General features: G+C 50.5%; 1 long non-coding RNA gene across 9 annotated transcripts in view; it reads right to left on the minus strand.

Annotated features, from left to right (window-relative positions):
• Window positions 1-3,301: 3,301 nt before the first annotated feature.
• The window catches only part of LOC111527256, a 58,016-nt gene continuing 47,507 nt past the window's right edge, over window positions 3,302-13,810 (minus strand). For 2 of the 9 annotated variants that reach the window (XR_003306858.1, XR_003306854.1), the window contains 4 exons: window positions 13,102-13,380; window positions 9,984-10,307; window positions 8,744-9,529; window positions 3,302-7,146 (listed from right to left, as the gene is read on the minus strand). This is a non-coding gene — a long non-coding RNA (uncharacterized LOC111527256). Of the gene's footprint in view, window positions 7,147-8,315; window positions 8,574-8,743; window positions 9,530-9,983; window positions 10,308-13,101; window positions 13,381-13,810 lie in introns of all 9 variants that reach the window. The other 7 variants (XR_002726605.1, XR_002726600.1, XR_003306859.1 and 4 more) reach the window with 6 other exon arrangements.

The raw sequence follows: 13,810 nt of genomic DNA on the forward strand, positions 1-13,810 counted from the left end.
GTGTGAGAGAGAGACAGAGATAGAGACAGAGGTGAGGTGGGTCCCTGAATATCTGATTTCAAAGACGTAGTGGGTGCTGGTGTTCTGGTGCCACACACTACACTTTTATCTCTTTGATCCATAACAACAAAGCAGAAATGAAAACTTCCTTCTCTTCTTTGTTAAAATAAGCTTTCTTCTTAGCCCAACAGAAGAGACCCCAGCCATACCAGGGCTAGCCAGCCTTCCAGAGGAGCCTGTCCCCTGCCGTCCTGGGGACCCCAGCACCAGCTGAAGCCTCCAGAGCGGCTCATGGCTCTCTGTCCATCACTGCAGCTGTGGAGGAGTAACCTCGGCACCCATGCCCTTCTATGGGACACCCGCAAATACTTTTCAATAAGTTTGAGTCCATTGCATCACCCACACAAACACAAACAGAAAGACCCTCCACGAGGTCTGCCACCAGCTTGACATAAATTTGTTTTTCATATTCCTCATGGAAAATAGAACTACGCTCGATCAGAAAGGTGAAAATGGAATGGGTGAGGATATTTTAATTCTCTCTTCTCTCTCTTCCCTCCTTGCTATGTGTACTTGGAATATGTGCACACACTCAGCTGTAAGAGCTGTTTGGGACTTGGGAACCAGCTTGCCTGGACATCAGAGGCCACAGGGTCCGTCCCTGTCTCTTTGCAGTCTGTGCAGTTGTCCCGGTTGGTGGAGCCATGGTGGCTGTGCCCTGTGGGCTGGGAATGATTGCAGGGGGACTGTGGGTCAATACATGCTGCATAAACCAAAGAGCAATATGTTTCCCACTGATAAATGGGGCCGTTTTTCAAAAAGATGTGGATGGTGTGGTGGTCAGTAATTCACACTCAGGCTGAAGGGCACGTGCATCCCTGGGAGCTTCAGGTCACTGTTTCCCAGAAACTCAAGACACTCATGTTGTATTTGTGACTCTTTCTTAACGTTAAAAATCAATCCTCCAGAGGTAACATGACAACAACTGAGAACAAACCAGGGGTTGCTGGTGAAAACCAGGGAAGGGCTGACAGCAAGAGGCGTAGAGTTTAGATGTTCAGCCCTGGGAGGGAGGAAGAAGAGGCGTGGGGGGTTCGAGCCTAGGGCCTGCCTCCTCCTCTCCTCCTAGTGGAGTCCAGGCTGGCTGCTGAGCACCTCACACACAGGAAGATTATTGCCTCTTTGTGTCTAGATTAACTGTCCCCAAAAGTGACCGGGTTCTCTGATTCACCCCTGCCACCTTCATCCTGGCAGAGGGGAGCCTGGGCCCCTTGGCCGTGTGCACTGAGACCAGCTGACACCCTGCTCGACTCGAGCTCCTCAGCCCCAGTTCAGCCCACCCAAGACCCAGAGTCCCGCCTGTCTGCCCAGTGATGGTTTAACTCCTATCTAGACCATACCAGGTTCCCAAAACGCTTCTCAGTGAGAAGGATACAAGTAGCCTTCTTTGGGCCTCCATGTGCTCCCAGCTGATGCCTCGTGATGCTCTCTCCTGGGTCCTCCTCTCCTTCTCCTTCCTCCACTCAGGCACATGGTTCTCCTGGTGCCTCCAGGAGGGAGCACACGGCAGGGCAGAGAGCCAGCGTCACCACGGTCACCTCTTGGCTCTTGTTTCCCCAAATCCCAAACCAAGAGAAGAGGGAAGAGGCAGAAAGTTCAGCAGGTGCAGAACATGGGGGCTTCCTGCAGACTAGACAGACCACCTGGTGGGCCTGAAGGAGCTGGGAGGCTGCAGACCTCAAAGCTGAGAGACCTTAGGCTCTCCTGGGTCACTTGTCCTGGGAAGCGATTCCATGAGATTCTTGGTATCCTCAAAGCACAGCACAAAGGGACACCGGGTGGCCCAACCCAGTGGGGACCACCTGCGGCCAGGGGGCTTTTCTGTGCCTCAGCCTTGCCTGAGTCTTGGAAATAACCCTGGTGAGGTGGGGAGGAAGCGGCTGGGAATCAGAACTCGCCTTACAAACCGCAAGTGGGATTTTCCACAGAGGGGAGGCCAGGTGTAAACCCGAAGGAGGGTGATTTATGAAAAGCAAGGAAATGCAAAGTCCCTGCAGACTGAGGTTCACAGCTTGCCCACGCTCTGCCTGCACCTCCGGCCATCCCGTGTTGCACACTGGCAGCCTCACCCCCTGGGCCTGCTCAGCAGAGGCTCCTGTCTGAGGGACGCCTACGTTCGGCCACCAGAGGAACCCGGCAAAGTGGGCAGGCACCTTCCCTTCTCCACCTGCCTCTGTCGTCAGGATGAATGGCCCAGACTCCCTGAGAAGCTCTCGTGCTCACCAGACACCTTTCCAGTTTCAAGACTTTTCCTCAGCCCCTGAAGTCCCACAGACCCCACAGAGCCCCGCCCGGCTCTTGCCTGGTTTCCTAGGAAGGTCACATGCTCTTCAGCGCAGTCATTACCCGCACTCTCCCCAGGGTGGGAAGTCACTCGGTGCCTCCAAGGGAAAACAAGTTCCCTCCAACCTAAAGTGGCTGAAAGTGGCTGTGATTCCAATGCTTTCGTTCCCTCTGCCCAGGGAGGGGGCTGAGGAGAAAGGGACTGAGACTGACCGAAGGTCGTCGGAACCTGCGTGGCCCCGTGCTGAGCGCCGTGTGGTCACCAACCTGTTCCACCCACATGTATGGCCTAGCGGCTTGGGAGGGACATGGAGACACGGAGCAGCAGGGAGGCCGGGTTGCCTGTGCCCCAGCCATGCCTCCTGAAAAGCAGGAGCATGGACACCTCACCCCCCGGGCCTCATCCCCTCGGTCCCCTCCTCCAGCAGGTGAACGTGACACTGGGCAGATGCAGGGGCATTGCAGGGGGCACTGGAGAATCCACGGGAACTGAGCTGCATCCACGGTGGAGGCCTGGAAGCAGAGGCAGAATGTGGGTGGCCTGGAGCTTCTCCTAAGGGTGGCCAGAAGTAGGAAAACAATAATGGACATTTGGGCTCATTCCTCATCACACACAAAAAATGTGCCAAGATGGAGCAGAGCACAGGATGTTGCAAGGACAGTAATCTCAGCCCAGAACCAGGGCAGGGTCATGTCAGACCATCCCTGACAGCCGAGGCATGGCAGGTTCCCAATGCCACACTGACCTGGTGGTTTTCAGAGCTCTTCCTTGCATCACCCACAACTGCCCACGGTGACCTGGCATTAAAGGAAACTGCCAGTCCTTGGATCTGCGATGCCCCTGCCTGGCCCCACACCATCCCGCTGTGTGCCCACATGTCCTCTGAGTCATGCAGTGGGTTCACTGCACATGGAAGCCAATATTATAGCTCTGACTTTTGAGAAAAGAAAAGGCTTTATTGCAAGGCCAACCAGCAAGGAGACAGGAGGCAGGGCTCAGATCTGAATCCCCAGTATTAGGTCGGGTGAGACTCTAGTGGGCTGGAGAGGGCAGGTTGGTATGCAGATGCACTGGCGGGGCGGATTTTGATGGGACAGCTTTAAACGTGGTTATTTACGGTAAGGTGGGGAACGGTGGACTTCAGCACTGGCTCTTTCTGGATAACAGACCGCTTATTTCTGAAAGGGTTCCAGTGTTCAGCTTCCAGTGATGCCCAGGCTTTTTGATTCCTCAGGGAGGAAACGTTGGTTCTAAGTGTTACTGAGGTGATGGTTTCCTGCTGTCCACATGCCCAGGTCATATGACTGCAGTTTCGGCTCTGCTACTTCTGCAAAACAGCTTGACATCCTGTGATCCACATGATAGGGACAGTTAGGACTGGTCCTGCAGTGACAGTCCTTCCCAAGTCTCCCAGGTGCTGACAGATAAAACAGTTTTAACTTGATCTAAAGTCTCAAACTAGGCTTGAGGACATTTAATGCAAATGATTGGTAAAGTGGTGCCATCACATGCCATAATTAAACACATCCAAACAGCCTAATCTATGCATAGTTACATCTAAACAAAGTCACCCACTCACACCATGCTGGCATTTATTTTAGATAAATAATCCAATTTCTCGCCCACATACTCTTCCAAAAGGTCGTGCTGCCCTGAGCAGCCAGGTCTGTGATGAGGGTTTGAACTCCGCACTGCTGCTCACTCTCCTCTCCAGAGCCCAGCATTGGCTTCCGCTGGACCACCCAGAGAACCCCACAGGTGCCCTGCTGGCTCCCCCCAGCCTGCGGCAGCTCCTGAGCCCCAGAGCCCAGGTTGCACCCCAGGTCCGTTCAGCCCCACCTCTGGGAGGGAAGGCCTGGCCTTGGAGTTTCCTGAAGCTCCCAGGTGACTCCAACCAGCAGCTAAGCCCAAGAGCCCCTAATTCTGGCAGTCAGCATGCGTGCATGAGTCATATTTTGTCATGTAAACCCCACATTCTCCAAGTAAAAATTGAGGCCGGCACTGGGTACTTAATAAGATCATTAAAGTCCTATGATCATGACTAACGTTCAACTGCAGAGGGCACGGAGGCACAGTCAGGGAGGGCGGGGCCGTAGAGACACAATGACGGGGAATCACGTGAACCCACCAGTGACCACCACGCTCTCACCCAGCAGACGGCCAAAAGCTCCCCAAGGGCAGAGGGGCGGATCTGCTGGCCCCGAGCTGCCTGCTCCCCCGGGTTCTCAAACCCAAGCACCTCCACTCCCCGCTGAGTGCTGAGACCTGTGACTTCACACTCTGCGGCATCATTGCGCTCCGCTGGGGAACGCACAGTGCCCCCATGCAGTGCAGTGTGCATGGTGCAGAACCTACACCTGCCGTCACCCTGCACCCGGCCCCTCACTCGCTGTCCCCACCCATGTTCCCACGTTGCTGTTCCCCCTTTAGAGGCCCTTGGGTTCAGAGGATGCCCTGAGCCGTGGAATTCCTGTGAGCATTTGAGTACTTGCCCAGAGCCAGACTCCAAAGCGGATACAAAACAAGAGAGCTAGGCATGATCACACTAAGTAGAGCATGCCGTTACCAAACTAAACATAACATGTTTCTACTCAAAATAAAATAAATCCAATAATTTCCAGGTCCCTGGAATTTATTCAGAACCCCTGTAAACTGCTAGATGGTTGCCCTCAAGTCGTGGAAGCACAGAGGAAAACCAACGAACGTCTAACGCTGTGCTTTTGCAAAACACACAATCCTGTCCTCTCCTCATTTCGGTTCCAAGAAAATCACACCAGTGGAGCAGCAAGAATGGGGGCTTGCTGTGGATCATCACAGCCTCATAACTGAGGGACGGAGGTGGAGGCGACCCAGGAATAAACCACAAAGTGCCTGGGCTCCAGGTGGCTCCATCGAGGGCCATGAGTCCACTAGGGAGAGGTGACGCGCTTCTCTGCTTCTTCGTATTTAGAGCCCCCTGCCCTCTGGAAAATATTTTCACTCAAAATTAAGTTGTCGTTGAGATACCATTTTATTTTTATTATGAATAGATTTCACCTAAACTGAAAGCTGAATGGATGTCTTTGAGATTTGTTAAGTGTGTAAAAAGGAAGTAAATCCCACCCTGGTACATGGCCCTACTACTCTCAGCACCGTGTTTCTGAAATCTTCCTGAAGTCGATCTTTTTACCCCTCCCTTCCTCCTCTCCCTTCATTTTTGGCCCAGACCCTCTTGTAGGCACTGAATAGCAGGGAAGGAGACAGGCCCAGATCTGCCTCTGCTGGGGTTCACATCCTGGTCTGACAGAAACAAACGGGGGATGAAACATTTTCATTAGAGCTAGTGTCATGAACAAAAGGAAACAAGATGAGTGGGGGGCACCACAGCTCCTAGCAGGGGACAGGCAGAGACGGCTGCTCTGAGAGGGTGAATTTGTGAGACTTACAGAACAGGAGACAGACCCAGCGCAGACTCCCCAAGCAGAGGGAACGCAGTACTTGCCAAGTCCTGCAGGAAATGCCAGGCAGAGATGACCAAGACAGAGCTTCCCTGAAGGAACCTGCACTTTAGTCTGGGAAAGAAAAGTCAAGGCCGTTGATGGAGGACTCGCCTCGCACCAGGCTCGGCTCTGAAGTGCTTGCCATGAACATAGGGCAGCAGCCAAGGTTCCTACTGCACACAGCAGTATATTTCAGTCTGCACCCGAGACCACACTCCTAACCACAACACTCCAGGACAGGTACACAGGAGGTTGTAACCAAGGGCAAAAACAGTAAGGGACCTTGAGGACCAGAGAAGGGTCTGGCAGAAAGGAAGTCGGATTTCGCCAGGTATAGATGATTCAGTGTGGCAGAGACTGGGCCAGAAAAGGCGCTGTGGAATCCACCCTGTTGGCTGGAACCCTCGTGCTGGGAGCCCTGAGCAAGCCCCCGTGGAAGGCGGCTCAGGATGCCATGCTGCAAGGAAGCCCAGTCACACAGAGGCCATGTGCGCCACAGACAGGGGAGTGAGCAAAACTACTATCAACTCGAATCCTCCCAACTGACGCACCACACCCTGGGCTCCTTCCAAATTCCTTACCCACAGAATCCGCGAACACAGCAAAATGGCTGCTGTTGTACTAAGTTTGGGGTGGCTCACTGTGTACCCATAAAAACTGAAAACCAAGGATGTGCTAAAGAAAGCAAGAGTGCTGATGCCTCTGAAGCGCTACAGTGACCTCAGCGAGAGGACCTGTGCTCTAGCCCCAGTCCCTGAGTCTGAGAGGTCAAAATGGGAACATTAGAAACTGACCCACCATCCTTTGAAAGGAAAGGCTGAGGGACGTGGCTATCTCAAAGGCAGGTGTCCAGGGGGTCTGAACTGCAATGTGGACCTCCCCATCCCCTTCTCACCCTGGGGATGCTTTCTGCCGTGCCATCACCCCCACGTAAAAGCCCTATGAACAGAAAGCCAGTGCACTGTAAACACAGATGCCACATGGAGAAATCCTCTCAAAAAGGGGTGCACAGACCTAAGAGCTAAGTAATACACCACTAAGTAATACATTTAACCTGTCTCATTAATATGTTAACGACGGTAAGCAGAAAACATTTAATTAGCCAGAGCTTTGCTTGTTTTCTTTGAATTTTAAAGGATTTCCAGGACATGCACTGGGATCTCTAAAATCTTGAGGGAAGGGTGAGCCAGCACCTTCTTGACTTGAGGTGGATCCCGTTAGCAGGCAGAGGTGCACAAAGCCCAAGCTGCAGCCTGGACTCTGCGCGGCGATCCTCTCTGCTTTCCTCTTTCTTCTCCTCCTTTCCAACATCCTCAGAGGGGGCTGAGAGTAAATGAACAAACACACTTACATAGACAGATTGAGCACTTCTAATCTGAAAATCTGAAATCTGAAATGTTCCAAAATCCAAAATTTCGTAAATGTCAACATGACACTGAAAATTCCACACCTGACCTCGTGATAGATTGCAGTCAAAATTTTGTTTCATGCACAAAATTATTTAAAACATTATATAAAATTACCTTCAGGCTGTGTTTTAAGGTATATCTGAAACATAAGTGAGTTTTGTGTTTAGGCACGAGTGGGTCTCATCCCCTAAGATATCTGTATCTGCATATTCCAAAATCCGAAAGCAAGGCCGGGCGCGGTGGCTCAAGCCTGTAATACCAGCACTTTGGGAGGCCGAGATGGGCAGATCACAAGGTCAGGAGATCGAGACCATCCTGGCTAACACGGTGAAACCCTGTCTCTACTAAAAATACAAAAAACTAGCCGGGCGAGGTGGTGGGCGCCTGTAGTCCCAGCTACTCCGGAGGCTGAGGCGGGAGAATGGCGTAAACCCGGGAGGCGGAGCTTGCAGTGAGCTGAGATCCGGCCACTGCACTCCAGCCCGGGCGACAGAGCAAGACTCCGTCTCAAAAAAAAACAAAACAAAAACAAAATCCGAAAACACTGGAAATCCAGAAACCTCCTGGTCCCAAGCACTTCAGATAAGGGTCACTCAATCTGTGTGTACATACACATGCGCATATGAATGTATTTGTGCGTGTGTGTGTGTATTTAGAGAGAGATTTGCAAAGGTTATTTGGTTGTTCCCTGATCATGGCACCATCTTGATTCTAGGATCTCTCGAAGCTCTGTTAAAGGAACCAACAAATGAGCAGGGAAGTGTGTTGAGAAATAAAAGTAACCGTGCATGAGACTCTGCTGGATAAGACAAGCAAAAAATTGGGGTCAAAGGCCTTGAACTGCTAAAATAAGCAAGAGTGCAAGCTCCATGACTCTCTGGAACTGCAGACACCCCACAGGGAGGTGGGGATGCCATCGGAGACTCTATGCTGCCTCTTGAAAAGCTGACAAATTCCATTATATATATATTTTATGCACCTAAACTCAACAATTTAACAATTCATGTTGGTCAACATTTTAAAGAGAAATGCCCAGAAAAAATAGCCATGAAAAAGGGCAGCCAGTGGTACCCAAAAACCCACCTAGTGGGCTCATGTGCCCAGAGAGCTTGAGACACACACTCTGCAGTTCTCTGGGTCATGCTCAGCGGCCCCGCGCTTTCCATGGACGTCAAGAGGAGGTTTTGCTGAGCCATGTCACTCATGTTTGCAGATTGGCAACCCATGGGCACCACGGCACTGGCATCATGCAGGGCGTGGCACAGGGAACAAAGCAGGGAGCCTTGAACAGCAAGCCGTCGTGAGTGACTGGGGGCATCTACGTGGGCTTCAGCCTCTACCCTGTAAGCCAACGGGAGGTCCCAGCTGTAATCTGGACCAACTCTGCTCTGCACGAGAGCAATGCGCTTCCTCAGCATCATTCACACAGCTCCTTGCTAAGATTCCAGTGCCCCACTTGCTGTCTCTTCGTAGCCCTGGTTGCCCTTCTCAGGGAGAGAGCTTACACTGACCTGGGGGCAGTGGTCGAGAGATGATGTATCCACAGCTTGGGTGGGGCAGGGGATCACCATCTTCCTCCAATCGCCACTCTTCCAGCAACGCAGCTCACAATCACCTCAGCCCTAAACCAATCTTACTGAAAGCAAATGCCATCCATGCAAAAGATCAGATATATACAGTATAAGGTGGCACAAAGCCGTGATTACTAAAACAGAGCATTATCAGGAAACAGGCCTGGCATCTTAATTCCTAAGGCGCTAATAGAGTTGATCTCATACTTCAAATACTTCTGGTCTCAAAGCTTTGATAAATCTGAGAACAGAGTTGGGTCTTTGGGAAATAGAGACAGTAGCAGGAAAATCCAGAAATAGCCTCAGAGGATCCTTCGAAAAACATAGTAGAGAGAGAGACAGACCCCACGTGTACATGGAAGGCAGTTCAACCAAGACAAGACTCAGGAAGATTCCAGGCCATGGAAGGTGCATATTGCAGTATCATGCCCCTTCAAGACCCTCTAAGTAATCCATTGTATTTAGCAGAAAGCATCAGTCTCATCTGAGGAAAACAAATCCCAGGATAGCCAATCAGTGAATTACAGTCTTAGCAGGCACTCACCAGAGGAGGCCGGGTCCAGTGAAACCCGAGAATCAGCCCACACCAAAATTCTGCAGGGAGTCAAAGAAAAACGTACACAAATGCTCTCATCAGTGTTGGTCATAATGCCCAGAAAGCAGTCACTGGTGGGCGTATGGAGAAGCCAAATGTGGTGCATCCATACGGCGGAACACTGTGGAACCCTGAAAGGGAAGGAAGCTGCAATCCCTCCTGCTGCCACACAACAGACCTGAAAACACTGTGCTAGGTGAAAGAAGCCAGACACAAAAGACACACACTATTCGATATAGTTCTGTGAAATGCCCAGAATAGGCTAATCTGCAGAGACAGAAAGCAGATTCCTGATTGCCTGGTGGCAGGGGAGGCGGGACTGGAATGTCACCGCTAGTGGGGTGGGGATTCTTTCTGAAGTTAAACAATGATGGTCACATAGCATGGTGGATGTACTAAAAGTCACTGTTTCCTACACTTCAAAATTGTTAAAATAGTGTTAAGTTATGTGAATTCTACCTCAACTTTATAAACTCTATTTGGTTAATCCATTTTTAAAAATTCTGCAGTGGCAGCATCTGACCAGGGCTCCTTTGTCAGCATGCCTTGGGTGAGGTGAGGAAAGTGGCCCCACAACCTACTTACCGGGGGAGGAAAAATGGCCCACGAGGTGTCAGGAAGCCAGTGGGATGCAGTCAGAATTTACGGATAAACCATAACCTGGTTTTTTAAATATTTCACACAAAGGATCTTAAATCCCAAGAAATAGAAACATGCTGCCAGTTTCTTTCATGGATCCCACCAGAAAGAGGGCATGGAGAGGGCCTGAGATGGGCGAGGGCCTCTCTTGCTCTGTTTTCAGTCAACCTCAACCACGGTTGAGGGGCTGTGGGGCTCCACGCCAGGGAACGGCCTGTGGGGCTCCACGCCAGGGAACGGCCTTTCCGATGGCCTTTGTTCTTGAGGCTCCTGTAGGAGAAGAAAAAAGAAAAAGAAAATCCTGTTCAATCACCATAACCTGTCCCTGCAAGAGCATAAAAATAAGTGATTGCTTATTTGAAACACCTGAACTATCACTGCTGCAGCAACTCAGGAAATCTGATAAGGTGATAATGAAAACTGTGTTATGCATGAATATCCATTTTAAAAACACACTTATGTCAGTCTGTACATAAAGGTCGAAATTAATGTTATGTTGAAAACATTTTTCAAACCACAATTATCTTGACTCATGAAGCGAACCGAATTCCTATTAGGTTTACAGTCTTGGGTTTAAGCCTCACACATTTCAACAGAAGGGCTTCACCAATCAAAGTAAAAGCTGAATTGAAGAGAGATCACAAGGACTTTCTATCCCTGGAGCTGGCTGCCTTTGTTCAGCCTTCTGGGTCACATCTTGCCCTCCAGGGAGAAGTGACTGATGAGTCAGAAGGCGCTTGTGAAGCCGTCCTTCTCCCAGTACATCCCACGGACCCCCAGATGCTCTTTCGCACAGGCATGTCTCTTCCCACTGGGTGGCATCTGCGACCTGGAGTCCCTGGTCCAAGAGCCACCAGTCAGTGCATCACTGGAGCAGCAAGGGACACCCACTGTATCCCCTGCCCACAGGCAAGGAGCAGCCACCATTAGGCTCCAGAGGCTGATGGGGAGCCACTGTGTGGTGCATTCCCCCTGCCCAGCAGCCATTTTGGTGTATTGGTGGTGCCCAGAAGGTATACAGTACCATGTGACCATGTGGAAGTGGCTCGATGTATTAGCCATCTGTAGCAGCATAACGCCACACACTTAACAGCTTTAAACAACACCCATTTGCCACCATGCAGCACGGCAGCTTGGAAGTCCTGACAGGCTTGGCTGGGCTCTCTGCCTTTGCTTTCACAAGCTGGAACTGGCGTCAGCTCTGCTGTACTATAGGTGGAGGCTCCAGGGAAGATCAGCTTATGGTCTCATCCAGGTTGTGGCAAAATTCAGTTCCTTGTGGTTCCAGGACTGAAGTCCCTGTTTTCTCATGTCTATCAGCCAAGGACTAGTCTCAGCCCCTGAAGGCTGCTCTCAGGTCCTGACCCATGAGCCCCTCCACATCACCATCAGGAAAGGAGCAGCTCCCTGGACAGAGCAGCTCTGTCACCCGTGGGTCCCTCTGACTTCCCCTTCCATCACCAGTTCAAGAATATCCTCTGCTGTAAAGGGTGTGTGGTGAAGCTCAGCCCAGCTGGGTAATCTGCTATTTTAAAGTCAAAGGATTAGGAACTTTCTCCGTCCACCTGTGCTGCTGCAACACAATACCTGAGACTGGGGATTCATAAAGAAGAGAAATTCCTTTCTCACAGTTATGGAGGCTGGGAAGTCCAAGTCAAGGTACTAGCAGGTTTGGCATCTGAGGAGGGCCTAGTGTCTGCTTCCGAGATGACACCTGTTGCTGTGTCGTCCAGGGGGAATGAATGCTGTGTCCTCACACGGCAGAAGACAAAGGGGTAAGAGCTTATGGTGCTCCCCTCAGCCTCTTTTATAAGGACGGGAATCCTATTCATGGGGGTTCTATACTCGTGACTTCATTTCCCCACCTCTTAATACTCTCACTTGGGTGATTAAGTTTCGACATATGAATTTTGGTGGACACACTCAGACCATAGCAGTAACCCTAATTACACCTGCATCAGTGAATCCAGTCTTCAAAGTCTTGGGGATTAGAGTAGGAAATCTTGAAGGCCATATTAGAATTTTGCCTCCCACACCTGGTGAGTAAGGAATACCGTAAGCTCAAAAGTCAAGCTCTGTTCAAGTATTCCCCACCCTCCATTTGCACACAATTTCCAGGCCTTCTGATTTTACTACTACTAATAATAATAGTGGTGGCTAGCCCTTGATGCCAGCCTCTCTGTTCCACACCTAAAAACTGGTCTCATTTAAAACACACAATCCTTGATGAAGCTAACTCTATTACTAGTTCCATTTTGCAGAGAAGAAGACTGAATCTCAAAGAGGTGAGGTGATGTGCCCAGGTGACTCAACCAGTGTGTGTGTGGAGCTGTTAAAAGGCAGGACCCAAAGTGACAGCAGGGGCTCCTACCCCAGACCTGAGCAGTCACCGCTGGTTTCAGCCTCTGTGTGCACTGAGTGCCTGGGTGCGGGTACCCAGCTCTTGAGTCTACACTATGACCCACCATCTCTCCAGCTGTGGGCCCCAAGCCTCACCTCTGTGTCTTCTTCCCTGCCCTCCACTGGCCTATAAGCAACCATCAAAGAGTTTTTAAATGTTCATCATTTGCTGTTGACTTGTTCCCCTGAGGGCTTGATAGAGCTGACTAGCACACAAATGAAAAAGTGTTAATAAAAGATTAAAATGCAAGATCATGGAAGATCCAGATCAGCATAGAAAATCCAATCTAAGGGAAAATCTTGAGTTCCTTCAAGGAAAATTCCAGGCACCCAGCTAGCCCTGAGAAGTAAATGAGCAATCTGATAAATAAGAAGGTAACAGTGGCTTAAAACAGTGGCTAGGGAAGTCAGGAGATGTTCAGTTCCCCGGAGAAGCTAAAGATAGTATCTTAACAAATGTCTCTCAGCTGTCTTTCAGAAACCCAGACCCCCACCAAGTGGATCTGCTGGTGCTTAGACCTCAGACAAGGGGGATTTTGGACTGAAATCCCTTGACTCTTTTAAGGTAGCTTTTCACTCAGTTTGTGTTTTGGTAGCACCTTCAGAAATCTATGACCAGTGAAGCTTGTCCTTAAGGAAAGAAGAAGATAGAAAATTCATTTACCCTTCTGTTCTTGTTTACCAGTCAGGATCAGATGCACCTGATCAGTATCAGAAACCTCACCAGTTCATTTGAGCAGAAAGGGGTTGATACAGGGAATTCAGCAACGGCCAAGTTTCTGGAAGGGCTGGAGGGGCTGGCAGAAGCTGGTCATTCCTCCCTCCAGGAACAGCCCAGGAAGATGCACAGAGCTTGCCCGGTGTGAACATCTGCCTCCGCCATGGCCAAGGAGTCGAGGAATCCAGAGGCCACTGTCCAAACTGCTGGCTCCGGGACCTGCTCCTTCATCACAATCCAGTGAGACAAGAGAGAGGGTTGGAGGGTTGAACAGAGGTAGGAAAAGGGGTGGGGAGGGCAGGAGATGGGGTTAGGAAGCCCTTTTTTGGAAGCAGTATTCCTCCTGGCTGGATTCATTGTAACACAAAACATTTTGAAATATTTAGCATTCATTTCCATTGGAGTTGTTCCTCTCTCTCCACTTCTTCACTAAATGTTAAGTTGAACCATGTAAAACTGCCACTTTTGTAAGTCTAAGATGGGATGGGACAATATTGATGATTTTGTGTGGCTCACCTGAAACTATGGTCACCTCTAGGCTGGGCAGGGAGGCAGGTAATCATGGCCACACCCAGGCCTCTCCACCTGGGACCTCTGCCTGCTCCCTGAGCGAGATCGTGACGTCTCTGGGCTCAGCGGACACATGTTCCCTGAG

Source organism: Piliocolobus tephrosceles, chromosome 20 (genome assembly GCF_002776525.5).
Source record: "Piliocolobus tephrosceles isolate RC106 chromosome 20, ASM277652v3, whole genome shotgun sequence".
NCBI classification, from domain to species: Eukaryota; Metazoa; Chordata; class Mammalia; order Primates; family Cercopithecidae; genus Piliocolobus; species Piliocolobus tephrosceles.